This window comes from Schistocerca gregaria, chromosome 2 (assembly GCF_023897955.1).
Source record: "Schistocerca gregaria isolate iqSchGreg1 chromosome 2, iqSchGreg1.2, whole genome shotgun sequence".
NCBI lineage: Eukaryota > Metazoa > Arthropoda > Insecta > Orthoptera > Acrididae > Schistocerca > Schistocerca gregaria.
Genome location: NC_064921.1, coordinates 178,654,094 through 178,676,536, shown reverse-complemented (window position 1 = coordinate 178,676,536; position 22,443 = coordinate 178,654,094). Strand labels below are relative to the sequence as shown.

At 42.3% G+C, this 22,443-nt stretch overlaps 1 protein-coding gene across 17 annotated transcripts in view; it reads right to left on the bottom strand.

The window, feature by feature from the left end:
• The window catches only part of LOC126336637 (stress-activated protein kinase JNK), an 886,954-nt gene that overhangs the window by 551,191 nt on the left and 313,320 nt on the right, over positions 1-22,443 (bottom strand). For 13 of the 17 annotated variants that reach the window (XM_050000554.1, XM_050000557.1, XM_050000546.1 and 10 more), the window contains one exon: positions 703-757. The exons of 3 other annotated variants lie outside the window; for them this stretch is intronic. The gene's annotated coding sequence lies outside the window, so the exon portion shown is untranslated. Of the gene's footprint in view, positions 1-698; positions 758-22,443 lie in introns of all 17 variants that reach the window. One more of the 17 variants, XM_050000538.1, reaches the window with a different exon arrangement.

Sequence of the window (22,443 nt, the reverse complement as noted above, 5' to 3'; positions counted from 1 at the left end):
GCCAACACCGCGGTTCCTGGTGTGTCCGCTGTGCCGTGCGTGTGATCATTGCTTGTACAGCCCTCTCGCAGTGTCCGGAGCAAGTATGGTAGGTGTGACACACCGGTGTCAATGTGTTCTTTTTTCCATTTCCAGGAGTGTAATTACAGACACAATACTGCTACAGATGTCTGTCAAATTTTCTATTCTTAGTAGCACTTGTTCGAACATTTGTATAAGACATCTCAACTGTTGATTCACTCTGCCAGCATAAGCAACCGCGCAGTTGGATCAACAGACTTCCAAAAGTACTATGTATTCATCGTAGTTATCAGACAGCAACTACTATTTGTAATTTTGTCGCAATTGCAATGGGAAATATCTTTTATTCCAGGTGACTTGTTTTGGACACGACATCAAATAGCAAGCCGTAGCTTTCATCGTAAGTATGAAAACATATACAACCAGTCCGCTTGCGGATACCAACAATCGGCAATCACGAGTAACATGTGGATGGTCTAGTTGTATATGTTTCCATACTTACGATGAAGGCCATGGTTTAATAATGAGCGTCGCGCCCGAAACCAGTCATCGCATATAAAGTATATTAACCACTGCAACTTAGACGGAATTACAAACAGTAGTTTTAATAAAAGTAAGTTGCTGATCAGTTTTCCTGCATCATGCTGGAAATTAACATGTTCTTACAATACGTTCACGCACCTCAATCACGTCCAAACGAGAAGCTGAAGTTGAGCATCAACAGCGACGCCCTCACCTGCAAACGAAAACGAAAAAAATGTTACTACCTTCACTGCTAAAACTTTCAATTAAGAAGTGCAAATGTAAATACAGGAACACAGAAATGAAAAATGATTACATAAATAACAACAGCCTAGGTAAAGTAACAATGTGAGTCCCTCATAACGACCTACAACTAAATTCTATTCATACGGCTCGGAAACACTGCACTTCAACTTACGGATCACAGAATAAGTGAAAGGACCCTATAGAGATAAACCAGTACAGTATTTTTCACAACTACTTGGTTTTGGTAAATTACAGTAACAATTCGTGCTCCCAAAATCTAACACAGGTTTAAATAATGATAATTAAATCATACTAGGCAGATGGCAACGTCCGAATACAGCGCCATCCTACGAACTCTCCTCATCACAACGAAAATTATTTTGGATTAAGAACCAGAACATCTGAAGATAGAAAGTGGTCACCGTGATAACATTAGAGCAGCAAAACATGTGATACTATATCCTCTACTTAAGCACAAATACCCCTTACTTCTTACATTCCAAGGTGACGCGACTCTCAAAAGAAAGCTCAGTTCTGTGAAAACTACTTCTGGAAAGAGACATGGCGTCTCTCCACCTAAATTAAAGGGCGGCAGATGGCTATTTTACGAGGGCTGCTCAATGAATGATGACCCAATTTGGTTCACAGGTGTTAATATACCTACAAAAGAAAACATCCTCTTAGGCTCTTCAAATTTGATGATTACTTTTTACGTGTGTGAAGTTTCGAACAATTTCAACAGATGGCACAACCGTAGTCAGCCATCAAAATGGCATCTATCAAACTCGTTACATGCAATGTGCTTTAACTGAATTATTGTAGAGGAAACAGAAACCGTGGCGAACATCCAACGTTTGTGTGTGTGGTATGGTGGTGATGCAGTTGGTACGAGTACTGTTGGACGATGCGTAAAGAGAGAGAAAGCGAAGTGCAGAAACGAGCTTCATGATCAGCCACGTTCGGGGCGTCCTGTCACAACCACTCATCCGAACAGGGTAAATCGTGCATATGCCATCGTTCGTGCAGGCCTGTGCTCCCAACTCAGCAATTGGCTTTACAGCTAGCGGTGAACACTGAAAGTACGTGTGCAAACACTGAGATTCTTGAATATTCACGATGGGCTCCACTGATGCTCGTAGTAAGAGGCCACAAGATTTAAAGGAAAGTCATTTCATCTGGACTGTTGCAGCAGACTGAGACTAATGGAGAGGCAGTTCTGTCACGGTTCGTTGCATGTGACGAAACCTGGATACATCACTTTGAGCTATATATATCAGTATCACAAAAGATGGTCTTCTTGACTATGCCGGCAGAGGGACCGTCTTTAATTTCTTCTTCTTCGTTGATTGCGAGTGGTGCCACTCCAACAACCATCTTCTGTTATATATAGAAGAAGAAGATGGTTGTTGGAGTGGCGCCACTCGAAAATCAAAGACGCTCCCTCTGCGGGCAAAGTCATGAGGACCATCTTTTGTGATACTGATGGTGTCAATTCTCGGGATGTGTTGTCAAATATTAATTCAAATGCATATGTGAAGGCATTGAACGAACTTAAGGAGCGTTTTCGAAGTTTTTGGTCTGACCAGTTTCTATAAGACCTCTTGCTCCAACACGGCAATGCACGCCCACACAAAAGCTTCCAATCCCTCGAACACACCGCCAGGTTGGGTAGTACGTTATTACCTCATGCACCTTATAGCTTAGGCCTGCCGCCGTCGGACTTCCATGTATCTCTGTCCATTAAGGGTTCTCTCTGTGGTACACACTTTGAAGATGATGAGTGTGTAATTAATGCCGTGAAACACGGCTATGAACATAGAACCAAAGTTGTGACCATCAGGGAATACATGCTTTTGCACGACGATGATGTAAGGCAATAAAATGTGATGGACAATATTTACAAAAATAGAACACGCAAAACAAATGTTTACTGATATTCTAAATCTGAATGATAAACACGATCTCAGGAAGAATTGTAGGGCATTATTTATTGAATGACCCTCATACAGAGAAAAAACTTGTCTGTAGCTGTAGTATCAGTACAAAATACACAATGACGATCGAGGAGTAGTACCATCTAAAAACTGAAGAAAAGTTCGAAACGCAGAGTTAAAAAGGGAACAGTAGAGCCAAATGCTCTATCCTATTTGGCAGCGAATGTAATTTTGAAATTATAGCTAGAAATTTTCAGAAACATAGGGCAAACGAGTGTATTTTTCTAATTTCATATCATGTTCTGAAGTAAAGAAAAATAAAATAAAGAATTATGTATGACAAAGCATGGCTTAGCAAGTCAGCTGTGCTACTAAAAATTTAAAATGAGAGGCGGGATTGTGATCCGTAAAGAAACCCTGCAAATACCTTGACAAAATTACCATACGATTTCTGGTGAAAGAGATGAGTACAAATCTTATTTTCACTGGAAGGCCACTACGAACGTCCTGAGTCGTAAGAAATAAAGCACCAGCGTATTCCTTATTCCGGTATGGAAAAGCGATGCATTCAAAAATTATCGGCAGTTTCTATACACTGGTAGTAACCGACGAAGACGGCTCGCGCTCGATTGTTTAACAAATCTCTTAGAACGGCACGGACATAAAAGACAAGTATTACGGCTAGCCCCGGATCGGAATTCCATTGAGCCGATCGCCACGAAACCCTGGCAAGCGAGAACGCTTACGACGGAGTCCCTTTCACGGTATGCAATGCTTTCGTTCTCATTTTCACGCAGTGCGTATAACTATGAATAATTTAACGTGGTTAGGGACGACAAAATGAGGTACGCGCTTCGAGAAACATTAAATCAACAATGAAGCTGTTTAGTGGTAATTATATTACGGGACGCGTTCTCGCTGAAATACATAATCGCTCACACGTTTCACTGAAAGATGTCTATTGGCTTTTTCGAAGGCAGATGAAAAATGCTATCGTACGAATAAGACGAAATTACACGATATATATAATTTTACCTTGCGTATGGATGTACGAGAACTGTGGCTCGTTCCACAGCTCGTCCAACTCTTTATTACAAGGAAAGTTGACGAGCATTTATGGCAATCTTTTAGGACTAGATCTGAGACGTCCCACTAACATATAGAGTTCAGAGATCAAAATAGCTGTAACTGAGAAATACACGCTGTTCAGCTGGAGTTCAAGATATTCTGGCATACATTTGTATACTCGCCACCACCACAGTTACTTTACTAATAACAGGTGTATAATGAATATTGTTTACAGTTTCTTCTAATATATGTTCACAAATCGTAAAACTTATACTTTACTGTTCGTTACCAGAAATCAGTTGGGACCATACACATATCGTCACACTGTATTTATTACTGTTTTGTACGGACATTTTACACTGAAAACATTGGTTGGTTAGAGAATGGGCATAGCCCGAAACCGGTCACCGACTAAATAAACATTCATTTTAGTTGCAACTCTGGCTCTCTTTTTGCATCACAATCTAAAATAAGTTCCTGTCCCACGATACCCATCACGCTGCAGTTATTCATTACTATTCTCCAGACACTAACTTAGCGGTCAGACAACGTGTAATTACTTAATTATAAGCGAAATCCTTACCATTTTTTTCTTTTTAAACAAGTGAGCATTTCTGTGTATCGCTAGTTGTGAATTAGATAATGTTTCTATTACTTGGCCCAGCACGCATACCTAACCGTGAGCAAGTCATCATACGGACGATGTCAAATGCACAAAACATTCGGAAAAGTATGACATATCCAAATAAACAGCTAAGTAAGATCACTTCTCAGCGAGTGTCACGGAGAGGAAAGAAAGAGAAAAAAAAGTACATTAAAAAGGAAATAAACCCAACTAACCGAGAATAAACTGTCGCAATAAAAGACAAGGTTTCAAAGATCTTCATTGTCCAGAATGACTCTTAAATTGCTTTTTTAGACTAATTTTGTAATCAAACTGGTTCTTCAACTCCAGTGTTAAGAGTGTATTCGGCACACTAGTTTTTCCTATTACTCTATAAAACATACTATACAAGAAAGGGCAGTGTTTCAAAATTCAATAAATTATGTTTCATCTGGCATTATAGTTTATGCTGTAAGCGACACAACAGGCGTTGAAGAGCAAATTAGCAAATCTTCGTAAGGGATCAAACTTAAGTACACGGGCCGATCAAAATAATTTAAGACGCTCCGTAGGACATAACCTACTAGGCAAACTTTACTGGATCCTGAAGTATCTCGATGGATGTAGACAACTTTGGTGGACATATTCCAAGAGAAAAATGAAATGGAGGTAATTATACTACGGGAAGCTGTGTAGCCAATGAAGTTGTTACACGCATCTACATTATGCTTAAAATGTTGAAGTGTTTGTTTCTGAAGCCCTCAAGCATTTCAACAGGTAGAGGTCCGCCCGCAGCGGATAATATTCGAAATAATCATCACTTCGCAGATAAATACACGTGTCAACGTAGTATTCGCAGTAATATCTACTTTGAGGATGAAAATTTAAAGTTGTCAATAATATTTTTGGCTATTAACGTTACATGCGATCGATTGATGAATTATTATTACTGTATGAAACCACTTTTATTACCCAATCGGTACGTTGTGTCGCTATATTGACTGGACCACACAGTGTCCTAGAGATGATGGCTGCTTTGTTGACATCTGCAAGGGATAAGTGGCGACAAACCTTTCTTTCACATTTTCTGCAATTTTTAAACGTGCGCCTCTTCCCGTCGTACACTACCAACTGCCCTGGAACTTAGTCACGTCTGTTTCTAAAAGGTAATATGAAGGCTGCTCTACGACATTCCACCCACTGAAATCTTGGCTCTGACACTTGACTCCTGTTCGCCTACCTCTTATAACACCAATAACGATCAGTAAAGAATCTGTCGACCTCCTACTTGGAAAGTTTTGCAATACGACGCCACAATAAGTTGCAGGAGGCTGGTTGTTGCTGTGTCCTGAGAATACTGCATATTTGCATCGTAGTCGCTGTGCCAAGTCTGTGGGCGCAGTCGCTCACTAGCAGGGTTAGTTTGAAGTATTTGCTGTGGCGTCTTGGTAACGAAATGAGAGTACAATTTCGCGCTTGGTTTACACATAGATAAATGCTCTGAAGAAATTACCCTTGCACTCGGTGATGTGAGTCCACATCGTACAATTACGAGGGTTGGAACTTAAATAGTGGCAACTACTTATTCACAACCGTTACAAAAGAGTTACATGTTTGCACCTGTTACTGTCCTTCAAAGTAGTCACCAGCTTTGTGTAGAACCTGTTGCCAGCGATGAGGAAGGCGTAGTATACCGTTAGCAGAGCCTGTTCTGTTGATGGTGCGAATGGAGCGGTCTACTGCCTACTGCCTGTCAAATCTCTGGAACAATTCTGAAGCGAATGCCATCAAGCGTATATAAACGTTTCAGAATGTAATTACAATTAAATGGCTGCTATTGCAAGGCATGTGTTTAATCTTCGAATTTTGCTTTAGTTCCGCTGTTTGATGAAGTATGAAAGAGTTTCTACTATTTTTAATACGTGTGAGAGTTCCAGCTAAATGTACGACATTGATTAAATGGTGTATCTGTGTCATATGTTTCAATATTACTTGTGCAGATGTATTGTGTGTGTCACTGCACATGGATAAGGACAGATGTGTAAAATAAATACCACTGAGGCCACATTGTTGAACATGGGGCTCTGCAGCACACGAGTTCAGTGTGTTCCCACGTTCACCCAACTATATCGTCAATTACGATTTTAGTGGGCACACTGGACCGCGGATCAATGGGCAGTGTCATCTGGTCGGATGAATCACGCTTTCTATTACACCAGATCGTGGCCGTGTCCGGATATGCCCTTATCCAGGCGAACGGTTGCTCGAAACGTGCACGAGGCAACGGATGCACGGCTGTGGGCGCCGTATGATGTGTGGTACGAGGGACTTTCATCCGGGCGTGTATGGAACCTATGAACAACGTGAACATTATTCCAGACCACCTGCATGCCTTCATGCTTGATGTATTCCCAGGCAGCGACGGCATCTTCAGCGGGATAGGTGCCCGTGCTGCCGTGGTTTGCCGACCATGATAGGTAGAGCTTGGTCACCAAATTTTACTGATTTGAACCCGATGGAACGCACCTGGGAAGCTACCAGGATAAAGCTCTGCGCCCATAAACCATCAGACCGTAGTTTACAGCAATCGGGTGTCCTCTGAATGGACATTTGGTGCCTCGTGCCTCCACTAACCTAGACGGGACTAATCGAATCCATGCCACTCAGGATCGCCGCTGTATTCCATTCCAATGAGGGATCAACAGACCACTTAGCAGGTGATGATAACGTTATGGTTAAGCAGGGGAGGGGGAGGGGGAGGGAGGGAGAGGGAGAGGGAGGGAGGGGGAGGGAGAGGGGGAGGGAGAGGGAGAGGGAGAGGGGGAGGGGGAGGGGGAGGGGGAGGGAGGGAGGGAGAGGGAGAGAGAGAGAGAGAGAGAGAGAGAGAGAGAGAGAGAGAGAGAGAGGAGGGGTGTGTGTGTGGGGGGGGGGGGGGAGGGGGGCGCGTAACTGGCGCCTAGGGCAAACTTCAACGTCACGACAGCGCAATCGAACAGTAATTCCAGACAATGGAAGAGATTAATACCATGTAACGTATAATACAAGGTGTCGATAGTAATAGACTTGACCTGATCGTATAGCATGTGATGTGATGAGCTAGCTTGCGAGACAGATATGTTAGCCGGACCCAGAACGATCCAGCTGTGCATATCCTCTCTGAAAATTTGAAATAATCGATGTTTGTGTGCTTACAATGTTCTCTGGGATGTCTGATTCGTTATAGTGTCTATCCCAATTTCACCAGAAACTCCGCTGTCAAGTTATAAGGCTATTTGTGAAACACTGTGTCCGAAAACCACTCACGGCGCAAAAAAATGGTCGACATGTAATTTGAACGACAGCCTAATGGGCATTACTGAAATTACGAACGTGCTTGAAACTGAGATCGGACCAGTCTATAACAACTTCTGCACAAAAACGGAGGAAAAAAGCGTATCGAGCGAGCAGAGCAGCGGATGACAGACGCTGCCAAAGAGGCCTCTCACTAGGAAGATGCAGGAGTCCTTCCTTTCGGATCCTGAAGGATTGTTGGTATGGTCCATGGATCGCTGACTAGAGGTATATTTAACGCAAGTACAAAAAATGTAATCCAAAACTTTAAGCGCGTTTTTCTCGAAACTATATTTTTCAGATAGGCGGAGAACAAACTGAGAACGATACATACGATTTTGCTTGGAATTTGATGCCAATGTTCTTAACTGAATTCTCTACGAGTTTTGTCTCGAGTTTGTGAGCGAAGAAAATGACTTATTTCAGCACGCCACCATTTTGTTAGAATTTTTATGAATAACAGCCAGCTACTCTGCTATGTAAATTGTTTTATTTTAAATCATTCACGATGAGCCCATTTCGGCAAAATGCCATCAGCAGGTGCTCTGTAAAACATAAATAAGCAATGGTCTTAATGTAATGGTCTTGTAAACTATGATCTAAAAAGCAATGATATATCATTAGGTGTTTTTACCTTAAATGTAACATCGTTGCTGACATATGCCGTCTGTTTTCGAATTATTGCTTTCTCCTAGGTATGCACTGGAGATGTATATCGGATATTACTTATTTTCCAAATATGCTACTTTTCTGACAGCTTAGATGACAGTATGTCAGCGATATTACATGTTTACAGAGTTACCATTAGAAATTAGTAATGTGTGAAATTATTGTTATTAGTATTATTATACGTTTGTCTCTAATTATGTTTTTGCCTAAGTCTGTTTTAGTTTTACTTGAGATTTTTATTTTACGTTTTTAATTTTTTCGTAAAAATTGTTATTATCTATGATTTATGTTGGTGTTCTGTCTCTGTTTTATACTCCTCATGTTGTTATCGCTTTTCCTATGGATATGTGTTGTTTAGAGTCTCTGATTTTATTATTTTACCTGCTTTCCCGATTTATCATGCGAATAAAGTTTTCTATGTACTTCTGCTTTAGGTCGGTTTGTTTGTTCAGTAAATATGATCGATAGTATCGGAAACCCCCCAAAAACAAAGGTTTTCCTTTTACGTGCATTGTGCTGCCACCTACTGCCAGGTACTCCGTACAAGCGACCTCAGTAGTCATTAGACATAGTGAGAGAACACACTGGGGCGGACTTTGAACGTGGTCAGGTGATTGGATGTCACTAGTGTCATATGCCTGTAAGAGAGGCTTCCACGCACCTAAAAGTCCCGAAATCTACTGTTTCCGATGTGGTAGTGAAGTCTAAACGTATAAGGACACGTACAGCACTAAACAGTACAACGCGTCCACGTCTGTTCACTGACAGAGACCGCCGACAGTTGAAGAGGGTCGTAATGTGTAAAAGGGAGACATCTATCAATACCATGACACAGGAATTCCAAATTGCATCACGATCCACAGCAAGTACTATGACAGTTAGGCAGGAGGTGAGAAAACGGATTTCATGATCAAGCGGCTACTCATAAGCCACAAATCACACCGGTAAATGCCAAACGACGCCTCGCTTGGTGTAAGGAGCGTTAACATTAAGACGATTGAACAGTGGAAAAACGTCGTGTGGAGTGACGAATCACAGTACACAATGTGGTGATCCTATGGCAGGTAGTGGGTATGGTGAATGCCTGGTGAACGTCGTCTGCCAGCATGTGTAGTGCCAACAACAAAATTCGGAGGCGGTGGTGTTATGGTGTGGTCGTGTTTTTTATGGAGGGGCTTGCATCCCTTGTGTTTTGCGTGGCACTATCACAGCACATGCCTACATTGATGTTTTAAGCACATGCTTGCTTCCACTGTTGAACAGCAATTCGGGGATGGCGATGGCATCTTTCAACACTATCGAGCACCTGTTCATAATGCACGGCCTGTGCCGAATAACATCCCCGTAATGGGCTAGCCTGCACAGAGTCCTGACCTGAATCCTATAGATTACCTTTGGTATGTTTTGGAACGCCGACTTCATGCCAGTCATCACCGACCAACATCGATAACTCTTCTCAGTGCAGCACTCCGTGAAGAATGGGCTGCCATTCACCAAGAAACCTTCCAGCACCTGATCGAAAATATGCCTGCGAGAGTGGAAGCTGTCATCAAGGCTAAGGGTGGACCAACACCATTCTGAATTCCAGTATTACCGACGTAGAGTGCCACGAACTTTTAAGTCATTTTCAGCCAGATGTCCGGATACTTTCGATCACATACTGTAGTTCTATTTCCTCAAGAATGTTCATAAATGCCCCCTTCTGCGCAATATGGAAGATTCCTAGTGCTTCGTTTTTGGGTTTTACGTCGTGTTTCTCTGCTTGTAAATGTTGAAAAATGTGGATGGGTTGTTTTCACTTTCTCTGGTGTGCTCTTTATATCTAGTTTCGAGGTTTCTACCAGTTTGCCCTATGTAGAATTTGTGGCATGTGTTACGCGAAATTTTGTAAACGCCGGGATTATTGTGTATGGGAATTTTCGAGCTGCCTTTGTGAAATTTGTGTTTGACGTTGAGCGTGTTTTGAAATGCAAATGTGATACCGCTTTTGTTGGATAATTTGTTGATTTTGTTCGAGATTTCACCTACATAAGTCGTCGTTAGATACTTTGTTTTCGTCTTTTTCGTTGTGTGTATGTTTAGTGTTATTTCTTCATGTATAGTGTGCCTTTCAGGTTGTGTTTATTATGGTATAAATGTGTTACAATTTCGGGGTCATACTCATTTTTGCTGGGTTATGTATTGTTAAGATTTTTATTTCCCTCAATTGCTAGGTCTTCTAGTGGTAAATTTATTAATCTGTTCAGCATTTTGTAGAAGAATGCGTGTTTGTGGGATGAACCAACGATGTTACATGTAAGGTAAAAACACCTAACGATATAATATAGCTTTTCAGATCATAGTTACAAGACCATCATATTAACACCATCGCTTATTTATGTTTTACAGCGCACCTGACGATGGCAATTTGCCGAAATGGGCTCATCGTGAATGACATAAAATATAAACAATTTACATAGCAGAGTAGCTGGCTATTAGTCATAATAATCATGCAGCGCGGGTCCCGAAGAACAAAAGCGATTATGTTAGAAATTAATATTTATTTTCAATTATCCTATGCATGCTGATAAATTGACTATTTTTCATGCGTTCAACGAGGGCTACCACCATAACTACCGTGGGCTGGTATATCGGCCAGCCTGGGTGTCGTTTTTAAAATGTTTCTCACGTTCGTTTAGATAAATGCTGGGCTGAACCCCAAATTTCGCATCGCAGAATATGATACACGAACAGCTGCTATAACAAATAGACGAAGCTCACACGATTTACGGACAGATTGTGTAGGAGAGTATCTTCCCTTTGGTGATCTTGGTGATTGTGGGGTCAGAAAGGGTATATGACCACCAATTTCAATAATGAAGAAAAAAAAACAATTCCCAAAATGCGAAGCTCATAATACACCGGATGAGCACTAGGGAAAAGAAAGAAGAAGAGCGTTGCAAACTGATTTAATGCAAACGCATCGTCCATCAGCGGATGTAAGTCGACACGAACTTGGTTTCCTTTCCTATCAGGAGTCACCTGCTGACGTTCGTCCACTAGCTTAGTACTGACGCTGTACACCCTCGTGAAACCAAGCAACAGCTGTAATCAGCGTGTAGAGCGCCGCCCACCGCCTGGTGCCAGCTACCTGCTCGTCTCGCGTGCCACTTTCATCGGCGGCTCGGTCCGTCCGCGCCTGTCTGAGTTCTTCGCCAGCGGCAGCAGCCGCCGCGCCTTGGCTGCCTTCCGAGAGCGCATTCCTCTGATCGTCCGACCGGCCACGTCCCAGCACGCTAAATGGTGCTTCATATCATTTCCTGTGTCTCCCGTCTTTTTGCTTCTAAGTCAACAAACAGACTCGTTCTGAATGAAGCAGCCCCTGACTCGGCAAGAGCGCCGTTGTGAGAGACGTCTCTTTCCTCCCTCGTGGCTTCGGGCACAGCAGGTGATAGAAGTCAGCAGCTGGTAACTACCTACAAAACAGGAGTTGCAACTACGCTGATTAAGCTTACGGTGCACAATAGCTACGCAATCACTTATCGCAAAATAGCCTGCAGGAAATCGTAATATTCAGACCCATGTATCTACAGTACTATACAGCTAATCCGGGACACAATCCCATTTGCAGGTTGCCCATCTAACGACTTCCAGGGTCTATTAAAACAGATTCTACGTTAAAGGTTTAACACAACAAGACAAGTTACAACTTGGGATTTCGTACCTCGAGGCGCGAAAATTATCCTGACTATATACTTCAATAACTGAGTACGAGAGCACTTAGCGAACTACAAGAAAGTTAACACATAATTTCGAAACTTTTTCTCGCTGGTACCCCCACAAAATAATGAGAGGAAAAGTGTTATCACAAATTACTTTTTCTATGTTCATGCAACAGAACTTCAGCATCAGGTACTACGTTATAATCTACTGCTTATTTACTACCAGCAGGAATCAAATGAAACCGAGACAGATGAAAAAAAAAATAAGCAAACTGTTTATTATTGCAAACGTAATCGCCATAACCATCGACTGTGAGAAGAGTCGGTCATTACATTAACACTTTCAGAGGCAAAATAAAAAAAATAATTTTTAATTTTTCCTTGTTTTTATTGTATTAATTTTCATACAGTGAGACAGAAAAATGTAAAAATTAAATGAAATATACATAAACTGAACACATACAGGGTGGTTTCAAATGGAGCCACTGCCTGCTAAATGTCATCACTTTTGATTATACAGTTAAAAGCAATTCCTTTCTGCAGATAAGCATAAGGCTACCTGGCAGTGCCTGCATGTCCATCTGCTTCTGTGGGGTTCTTTCTTTGTGCTGCAGTGCACACAGCGCTTTGAGGTTCCATGTTTTGGCAGATGTTTTGCTTCCAATATACGTTTATCATGGGGAACAACAGTTTTGAATTTTTTTGCAGGTGGTTCTGACGGTTTACTGGGATGGCCAGGACTATCTTTGAAGACGTTACTGCCTACGAGGCCAGTGGCAACACGTCTTCGAAAATCCTTCAGCAATTGCTTCGCTGTTGGATTACATAAACGAAACGGAATAAATGCATTTCCAATAGAAATATCAACTATGTACCAAAATAATCTTAGCCACCACCTTCGTGACTTCCTGTCTATTGCATAAAAAACTGTTCATCATATCTGCCTCATCGACACATCCCATATTTGCATTATATGATTTCACTATGTTTGGGCAAAGTACCTTTGTGATTTTTCCATCCTTTTCTTTACGGCTGACTTCTTCAACACATACAGGCGAATCAATTGTAGACAGCAACATGACTACACGTTTGTCTTTCCCTTTAATGCAAGCAATGCCATCAGAACGAACTGACCAGTCAAACTCTGCTCTTTGCAACTCTTTGCCTGTTTTTAGCGTAGGAAGTCCTTTTCTGTGTGATCTAATTGTTCCAAAGACAATAAGTCCGTCATCGTTTAGATTCTGTAAAAGTGAGGCACCGGTTAAAAAAAAATTGTCAAAGTATATGTGGTATCCCTTTCCTTCCAAGACTTTACACATCTCTCTAACAATTCTCTCTCCTAAATATTTTTCCACTATGCCTTCAACTTTTCCAGTATATATCTGAAAATCACAAATATATCCAAGCTTATCAGCTCTGACCCAGATTTTGTATCCCCTCTTGATTGGCGTTTGGGGCATATATTGTTTGAATGCGATTCGTCCTTTGAACTTCACCATGCATTCATCTATAGCTTGCTCCTTAGTAGGAGCATAGAATTCTTTGAAGTTTATCAGTATCTGATTGATTACTGAACGGATTTTATATAATTTGTCATAATTCCTCCTCTCCCCTGAAGGCATAACAGCGTTGGCATTGATGTGAATATGTGTCAAAATCCAGCTGAACCTTTTTACCGACATTAGTCAGGAAATGTACTCATCTATAAGTTCCTTATGGGATGACCAGCAATCACGATAATAACAAGGTTTCTTGATTCCCATTAGAATGTTTATAGCCAAAAATACTTTTAGTTCTGCTTTAGAAAGAGCCCTGAAATTGCCACTTTCTGTGTTGAGCACAGGTTAAACTGGAAAACTGTGTGTTCCAACATAGTAACACAAAACAGACACAAAAAAATCTACTGGTTGCATACCTTCACTGTGATTTTTAAGTTTTGCTCGTACACCAGCGTCCTCTGAAAAATTGGCGGCGAAGTTCATTGCACTGACGTCCTTTCTCCATGAAAAATTCGCAATGGAAGACAGTGGAAAATCGTCGTTAGTGCTGAAACTATCATCACTGTCATTGTCAAAATGGTCCTCACTCTCATTTTCCGAAATAATTTGAGATGAAACAGGTGTTTTCATTCGCAAATCCAGATCACTGTCTTCAGCTAGCACATCACTTTCGCTGTCACTGCTAGTGTCAATCTGAGAGTCGGGATCTGAAAGAGTATCTGCGAAAAGGCACTCCAGAGTTTTCTCATCCTTTAGTCTGTGAGAATACATCACGTGAAACTGGGGGGAAAAAATTCGTCACACCTACTAATGCTGCCGTTACAGGAGCAGTGGTTTCAAATAGAACCACCACAACATTCACGGAAATAAATGCATTATTTTGGTTATTATTGCAATACATATAGTATTAATGTAAACAGAACAGTATTCTGCATTTACAACATGCATAAAAGTTAGCCTAATACAGAAGAATACAGTGACAATTTGAGAACAAAGACGTTCGCGCACAGCGTACAAAAATGGCTATCCAACTCGCCTCACTGCTTGCTAATATTTACAGATTTTGAAGCGGTTTGACAGCCGCTAGAGGGCAGCACCAACGAGGCTACTGAATGGTGTCCCCAAATGTAGCCATTGCCCTTTTGTCACAAAATGAGAAAATTGTAGGTGGTTTCAAACGGAACCACTTCCCCTGAAAGGGTTAAGAGAAAAATGTTTGTAGTTCCGTAGGAGGATGCACATCGTCGTCCGAAGCAAGTCGATGGCCACCCATGTCCTTCCTCTGGGCTCCAAAACCACAGAAATTGCATGAGAAGAGATCAGGAATTGATGGAGGACGTGTAAGGGATTCCCAGCGAAACTTCTGCAGCGTAGTGTAAACAACTTAGCAATATGTGGGCCCGACGACGCTGTCGGACTTTCGCTCGGAAGCCCTTCAACATCCTCCATACAGTCCTGATCTCACCCCATGCCCCTTCCATATTTTTCGAGCCCTGAAGAAAGACATTCGTGGCTGTCGAACATCCGGGTACAACCACGGTTCCGTAGGGATACGCAAACATTTATCAATGAAAGCACTGTTCTCCTTTTCTCACAGTGGAATAAATGTATTGGCAGTTATAGCGATTATTTTTAAAAGAATAAACAGTTAACAACACATTTCGCACTAAATATGCATATGATGCTGTTTTACACATCAGAGTTCGATTTTTTAAAGAATTGAGGGTGGGACTGTTACTGATTGGTGTACCGTTCTCTATCACTCTCTTGGCTACTTAGATAAAATGCCAGGCAATAGTTTCCGAATACCATATAGCCTATTTCCAAGAATCAGGATAAAAAATTTTAACGTTTATCGATGGCACTGTGATTCCGTCAGTGGCAACACCAGTATTTTAAGTTAGCACACAGCGTTTCTTTTAGTGCAGTGTTTTATTTTCCACGAGCTTCTGTCAATAAATGAGTATTATCTGTGTTATAGTTTGATTGCCTAGTGTTTAGTGACAACTTAGCTGAAGAGATTTTATTCTGCTCGTTTATACTTCGTGTACATCCCAAACTCAGTAGCGCCACAGTCGGGTTATTTTCCCTCCTATGGCGCCTGTTTGTTCTTTTTCAATTTTCCCTAACTGCTTTTTTCGTATTTTTGCGATTTTATACAGTACGATATGGATAGGGAATGTCTGTTATATACGGACAAAGAAGAGTTGTCCACAGCTGTTGCGACATCGGGGCGTCAGTAACGAGCTCTGCGACACCTCTGGCGCCGTTGGAATCCCGCAGTAGCCCAACTGTCACTTTGCCGTCTGGAGTCAGCACGCGACGCCTCCCCTGTTGGACCAGTGGCCTATTCTTGTGTCCTGTCTGGAGAATTGTACAGAGGGAGGGCATGCTAGTCAGTGTGACCTCCAGCGTTACGTAGGTTATGGAGACCCTTAGAAAAACAGTGGCCACGCCGGGAAAGAACGCCAATGTGCACTTGGTATGTTTTCCAGGGTGTCTCGTCCGAGAGGTGGAGGAGGCTCTCCTGGCGCCCATCGACGCCAATAGGTGCAACCGGCTGCAACTCATGACTCATATCAGCATGAACGACGGCTATCGCTTGGGTTCTGAGGCCATCCTCGGTTCCTTTACGGTGTTGGCTTGGTGATGGCAGCTAGCATCAGACATTAGGTGCAGGCTAAGCTTGCTATCTGTAGCATCGCGGTCCACCGGTTTGGAACAGAGAGGAAGGTCTAAGAAAGTGGCTCAGAAGATTCTGCGGCAGTATCTGATGCGAATTTTTCGACCTCCGCTATCGAGTGGAGAATTGTAGGATCTCCTTTAAACCATCAGGTGTGCACTACACGCAGGAATCGGCTACTAAGGTAGCGGAGTACATGTGGCGTGCACAGAGAATCTTTTTAGATTACAGGTCTCCTTCCCCCTTCCTTGAGATCAGAGATGAATTGCCTGCCGAAGTCGAAGAAACATCAGCCACATTATTCTGAGAGAATGCTCATTCTCACAGATCAGAAATAGAAAAGGTTAATATATTAGTGAACCGCAGGGAGATTCATGGTAAGGTCCCAGAATTAGAATCGCTTATTGAAGGTAATAAAACCCTGACAGTATTAGGAACAGAAAGTTGGGTGAACCCGGAAGTGATAGTGGTAGAGCGCTTCAGAGAGAACTTACAGAATTTAGTGAACAAGATCATGCTATTGTAATAGAGAGGTACCTCAACTTAGGTATATAATGGGAGAGTAATGCCTTAAAGACCGGTATCAGAGACAGGGATTCGCGTGACATTACTCTGAATGCCTTGTGTGAAAATTGCTCCCTGCAGAAAGTTAAAGAACTAACTCGCGAAAGTAACGTCTTAAACATCCTAGCAACAAACACTTGAAATTTTAACGTAGAGGAGGGTATCAGTGATCATAAGGCAGTGATGGGTATTACAAGGAATGTAAAGAAAGGTAGGAAGACATTTTTGTTTAGCAAGAGTGCAGGATACAAATGGCTGAGTATCTCCATAGTCAGCATCAAATATTCAGTGACGAGGACGAAAATGTGGCGCACAAATGCAAAAAATTCAAAATCGTTGTTGTATATGCCTTAGACGAGTACGTTCCAAGCAAGGTATTAAGAAACTTCCTGGCAGATTAAAACTGTGTGCCCGACCGAGACTCGAACTCGGGACCTTTGCCTTTCGCGGGCAAGTGCTCTACCAACTGAGCTACCGAAGCACGACTCACGTCCGGTACTCACAGCTTTACTTCTGCCAGTATCCGTCTCCCACCTTCCAAACTTTACAGAAGCTCTTCTGCGAAACTTGCAGAACTAGCACTCCTGAAAGAAAGGATATTGCGGAGACATGGCTTAGCCACAGCCTGGGGGATGTTTCCAGAATGAGATTTTCACTCTGCAAGTGAAAATCTCATTCTGGAAACATCCCCCAGGCTGTGGCTAAGCCATGTCTCCGCAATATCCTTTCTTTCAGGAGTGCTAGTTCTGCAAGTTTCGCAGAAGAGCTTCTGTAAAGTTTGGAAGGTGGGAGACGGATACTGGCAGAAGTAAAGCTGTGAGTACCGGACGTGAGTCGTGCTTCGGTATCTCAGTTGGTAGAGCACTTGCCCGCGAAAGGCAAAGGTCCCGAGTTCGAGTCTCGGTCGGGCACACAGTTTTAATCTGCCAGGAAGTTTCATATCAGCGCACACTCCGCTGCAGAGTGAAAATCTCATTCTGGAAGGTATTAAGAGATGGGAAAATATCCACTGTGATTTAATAACTGTGTTAGAAAAGAACGAACACCGTAAAACATTATTAAATTTTTACAATTCGTCCTTCGAAATATAGTTTTCTATTGCTACTTTCATTCTACCTCATTTATTGTATGTAACAGCATGTTTTAAGCAGTTATTGTAGATCTTTGCGACACATTTTCTGTGCTCTTTTTTTTTGTTGCCGTCGTTTTACTTAGCGAACATCATGTCATCTGCAACCATGTGAGCAGCTGTTAGTAAATGGCTCTGAGCACTATGGGGCTCAACTTCTGAGGCCATTAGTTCCATAGAACTTAGAACTAGTTCCACCTAACTAACCTAAGGACATCACACACATCCATTCCCGAGGCAGGATTGGAACCTGCGACCGTAGCGGTCTCGCGGTTCCAGACTGCAGCGCCTAGAACCGCACGGCCACTTCGGCCGGCGGCTCTTAGTAAACAAATACTAAAAGATGAACTTCGTATGTCAGCAGTATATACTTGGGGTTCTGGTAGTGTTGTGGAAACCAGTTATTTGGTCTGTACTGAGATGTTGCTCAGCTATTCGTGTACTCACGTTCGTTGTATGGTATGTGGCTCCTTTTACACACAGAAGATACTGCCGACTTCCCGAACGATCTGCGATGCAGGACGTATGAGATATTAAGCTAATAAGAACATAGGCTACTTTTTGTTATAAAATTAATGTTTAGGAGGTGCAGACTAGGCAGCGCAATTTCTTGCAGGTCCTATATGTGACTCCAAACTCTAATTGCATTTGGAACAGATGACATACGTGCCTCTTGAGGACTTTCTGGAGTGCGCTGCTTAAATCGTTTGAGTAACATGAAAGTGAGGATTTCAGTTATCTAACGTTCTCCTCTAAATTTTAATGATGGTTCTATGCAGCGGGTAGTAAGACAAGTCGTCAGGCCGTAGATACTTAGTTCTCCAATTGAGAAGCTGGGGCGGGTCTCTGGTCTAATGTAAAGCCTTTTCTGAACGTATCTATCTGTCTGGAGTGTAGCATTTTACCAGTGAAATCAGAACGATAAGTAGTTCAGACAAGAACAGAATAGAAATTTTTGAAAAGTTGTGCTCCCGAAAAATGCTGAGAATTAGATCGAAAGATAGAATTAATGAGGAGATTCTAAACCCGATTGGGGAAAAAAGAAATGTATGACACACCACGAGTGGAAGAAGGGATCGGTCCACAGGACATGTCCTGAGGCATAGGGAGTCGTCAAATTGGTAATGGAAGGAAGCGTATGGGGTAAATTCGTAGAGGGAGACCAAGTCTTGAATACAGTATAAGTTGGTTCAAAAGAATGTAGATTGCAGTTAGCTACGGAGAGATGCAGATCTGCATCAATCCAGTCTTCGAAGCGAAGAACGCAATAATAATAATAATAACATACTGGGGGAGGGTGATACAATCAGTGTATTTTAAGTGTTTGTTGGAGTGTAACTGTGATGGTCGAAAAATTTTCGTACGTTCTTCATGTCTCTACGAAGTCAACTGCAACACTGTGGTGCTCTCTGCTACAGTCTGTCTGCACCTGGTCAATGTAAAAGCAATAAAGCCAGTGACGTCAGCGTGTACCGGATGCTGAGAAATGTGGAACGAGGGCGCAGAGCGAGTGACACAAGGGCCCGCCGTCGCCGCCGCCAGCTCATGCGGACGCGAGGGAAAGCGACTGCGGCGGGCTTCCCGAATGAGCGGCGGGCCTCGTTGCGCGACGTGCGCTGGCGGGCCAGTGCACGGCTATCACACCAACCGTGCACCTGGTTGGCCAACAGCGTCCGGACCGCGCGCTGGCGGTACAGTAGTCTGGTCACGGCAGGTACCGCTGCGCCGCCGCATCAGCGGCCAGGAATGTGGTGACTAACAGCTCTACTGTGACTTGCGACGCGCTCGAGGCCTCATCTGAAAAAGGGGACCAGCAGTGCCAAACAACGGTGCTGCAGCACTGTCAGCGCAACACTTCCGGTCCCAAAACAAACTAACTGCGCGTCATTCATTTTAGAGCGATTTTGTATCAGGCGTCGTGCTTTCCGTACCGTATTGGTGTTCACCATCATTTCTGTCCCATCCACATCAGCCTAAAACGGCAACCTTATGGACGTGCTCCTTTACAATTTTCTTCATACATACAAGATGTGAAGGTCACTACTGCCTTTGGAAACTAGAAAAACAAAATTTCGAGACTGATAATACAGTTACCATCAGGTAAAAGTCTAATAATTGTAAAGTCATTGGTGGAAATCTTCTTGGTTGCTTGCTTAAAATGTGATACACGCGTGGAATGTGTTGTGAAATGAAAAGTTTATATCAGCAGTATTGTTAAATCTCTAGAAATAATATAGCAGTGTATTTTTGTTTTATACATGAAACGTCTTTTCTTGCAACAATCTATATTTATATTCCAGGCATGTATGGCCTTTTAGATAAAGTCATCTTCAACTGATTTACTGTGGGATAATACAGTTTCGTTTTTATAACATGCGGTACCCATAAATTTGGAAGTAAGTTCACGTTATAATTGTTACAATAATTACTTATTACCTATATTCACTCGGTTTTACGGTCGAAATATGCATTTTTTTTCTCACTTGGTCGAAGATTAGAGATCGCCCTGTCACTTCGCTGACAAAACCTGACACATTTTCACGTCATGATCTTTTCTTCTGAAATCTTCATATTTCGTGAGCTAACTGTACGGAACAGCATTGCTGGTCTGTCACTAACTGCACATTTTTCTTACGAGAACTTGGTGTCATTTCGGTCGTAACTGTATGTTCACTAGCTATTTCTTTTCTTATTCGTTTTAAATGTTGCCAACACAACGAAGTAACTGTTGCCAGATTAACGACTGTATCCACCAATCCACCATCCTTCCTTCCTCTCTCTCTCTCTCTCTCTCTCTCTCTCTCTCTCTCTCCCCTCCCTCTGTGTGTATACCAGCTCCAAATGTCACCAAGGAGTTGGTGATCTGAAGATGATAGTGGTCTGTTTGACCGAAACCATTTACCAGAATAAACAACAATTAATTGCGAGCTAGATTGTTTCTGTAACACCAGGTAAGAATATGCAGTCGTTTTAATAAGACTTCACAAAATTGTAAGCAACAATTTTGTAATGTCACAGTTATGATGTGAAGTGTTTTATAATCTGTAAGTACCACAGATGCAAATGAAATTCTGTTATTCTAGTTTAAATCCACTGAAAATGCCTTAATTACTAGTTGACCACAATACTATTGCAGCTGGGAATAAGGAGGATTCGGTCGGCTTTTCTTGAGTCAGAGGGTAATCGGAATTGATGGTAGATGTGCAACTCATCTAAAGGCATTGACACTCCGATGCGTTTGCTTATCACTGTGTTTGTTTACTGGATTGTCATCCCGAGTTTACGATAGCAAAAAAATGGTTCAAATAGCTCTGAGCACTATGGTACTTCTGACGTCATCAGTCCCCTAGAACTTAGAACTACTTAAACCTAACTAACCTAAGGACATCTCACACATCCATACCCGAGGCAGGATTCGAACCTGCGACCGTATCGATCGCGCGGTTCCAGACTGTAGGGCCTAGAACCGCTCGGCCACTCCAGCCGGCTTTCGATAACAGCCAAGTGGAATAACATCGGGGATGGCTAGTCCACGGCGACACGCGTTACTATAGAACGGAGCACGAAAAAGGATTTCAGTGCATAAAACGAATATTTATATACTTGCTGCATATAATGGCCACGTAAACAGACTTGCTACAAGACTGCAATTAATGAATTTACTATCATTAGAGTTTTATGCTACGCACTAAACTACCGGCAACTATGTTAGTAAGTTCGAAATGTTTTGTAGTTAACAGCGGTCGGAGATTTTTTCAGAATTTCTTTTGAGAATTGTGCCGTACTGCTTTAGGAAATTGGTGTCTGGCCAAAGACCTTGACATACTGTAATTATGGACAGAATCGAAGAGATTCCAGCCAGGTCCTTTTGTAAGCAAAACCCAGAAACAATCAGCTCGAGGAACTGGTATTTTCTTGGAACTGTTTATGAAGCATAGAGCGGCGTTTCTTCGTATACAGGTCAACTTATCGGTACTATCAAAAAAGAAATTCTTAGATTTTAGATCTTCCGTATAACAAAAGCTATCATCAACCCGAAGGTCGGTTTCAGCACTACAACAGTTGTAATGGAGATTTATGTGCTATACGTATGGTAGGAACTGCAACACAAAGTTGTTTGACAGCCGTAGTCAGAAATTACTACTTTTATTAACCCCTGTAAGCACGGTGGTGGTGGTGGTGAGGTAGGAAATTCACTCTGACCTACGACCAGTCAACTGTCGCTCACCTCGCACAGTGGCTTGTTGGATGTGCCAATAGCAACAAGCTAAGGTGGCCTCAGAGTGAAAGTCACACAAGCTTCCTGATGTCCGCAGAGTCTTCCTCGAACTGCAACGATACAATCAGAAAGCGACAGTGTATGTGAAGACAAGTTGCGTACAGACTGCTGCAGGCGAAAACTGAAGCACGTGATCAGGCAATACACTCTTATATAGTTCACCAGTGAAATATGATGGAAGATATCCATTCCAT